Genomic DNA, 1,245 nt, shown 5'->3' on the forward strand with positions numbered 1-1,245 from the left:
CACACACACACACACACACACACACACACACACACACACACACACACACACACACACACACACACATACAAGATAAAATGCTTTACTTTAAAACAGGTGATGAAGTTCTGTACTTTTAGCTGTCTTTGTGCAGTAAATAAAAGGACATGAGTTATTTTAGGCTCAGCCCTAACATGACTCAGCAATAATTCATGATCAATAAATGAAATAAAAAAAACACAAGGAGATAACCTCATAACATGATTCATTATTTATGAGAAAACGTTCCTCGTATTAATTATTTAATTCGTCTTGACATGAGCAGCCTATTAAAGAATTAAAAATATCCTGCATTAATTTTTCATCAGCGTGTTCCGCTTCGGTTCGACTAAACCTCAGTCACGTCTTTTTACAAATAACGCAACAAGAATTCTTTTCATGAGAATAAACATTTTAAATATATACAAAATAAATCAGATGAGAGCAAAGGGTGACGTGACAGGAGAAGTTTGGTTTGAGAAGTAAGAAGATGAAAATGGAAGAGGACAGCTGCTTCTGGAGGAGATGAGCTCTCAGGTGATGAGTCATGATGATACAGAGATAGTGGGAGAGCAAACCTTTAAAAATACTCCATCAATGCCCACACTGTTCTTGTTTTATTGAGCCGAAGGAGGCTTCAGAAGACAATTACATTCATTGAACAGTTGGCTAAATTCACTTCAAGCATCCCACATCCTGAGGGCAGGAGCAAAATTTATCTGCGTGACTAAATTTGTTGTTTGTCAAACACAACCGACTCATTTTTCTTTTCTAAGATCAGATTATTTATTATTTTAGGTTTGTAATTGCCTCCAATTTAATTAAAAACGTTGCACTTCCTGCAAAAATGCAGTGTGAATGCTTAATGCTGAAAGATTTTGGCAGGAAATAAAGAAAAGATGTACAATAATTTTGCAATTTGTTGCAAAAGTGCCAAAAAAGTTGAAATTAGCAGAAAAGTAGCTAAAAAGGAGCTGAAAAAGTTGAATTTAGGAAAAATTATTTTTAAAAGAGGACGTTTGCTGAACTAACCAGCTGAAAGAAGTAGCTGAACTTGTTACAAACAGGTGAATTTAGCTGAAAAGCTAAAATTAGCCGAAAATAGCTAACAATAGCAAAATTGTAAAAACAGCTAAAAGAAACATGAAAAGGTTAGATTAGCTAAAGGATAGAAGAAACAGAGAATTTAATTAGAATAGCTGCAACGATCAGAAAGATAGCTGAAAA

General features: G+C 34.4%; 1 protein-coding gene across 10 annotated transcripts in view; it reads right to left on the minus strand.

Moving 5' to 3' along the window:
• LOC106521789 (ELKS/Rab6-interacting/CAST family member 1) overlaps window positions 1–1,245 on the minus strand; it is a gene marked incomplete in the record, with an annotated part of 136,158 nt that overhangs the window by 120,862 nt on the left and 14,051 nt on the right.

This window comes from Austrofundulus limnaeus, unplaced genomic scaffold, assembly GCF_001266775.1.
Source record: "Austrofundulus limnaeus strain Quisiro unplaced genomic scaffold, Austrofundulus_limnaeus-1.0 Scaffold115, whole genome shotgun sequence".
NCBI classification, from domain to species: Eukaryota; Metazoa; Chordata; class Actinopteri; order Cyprinodontiformes; family Rivulidae; genus Austrofundulus; species Austrofundulus limnaeus.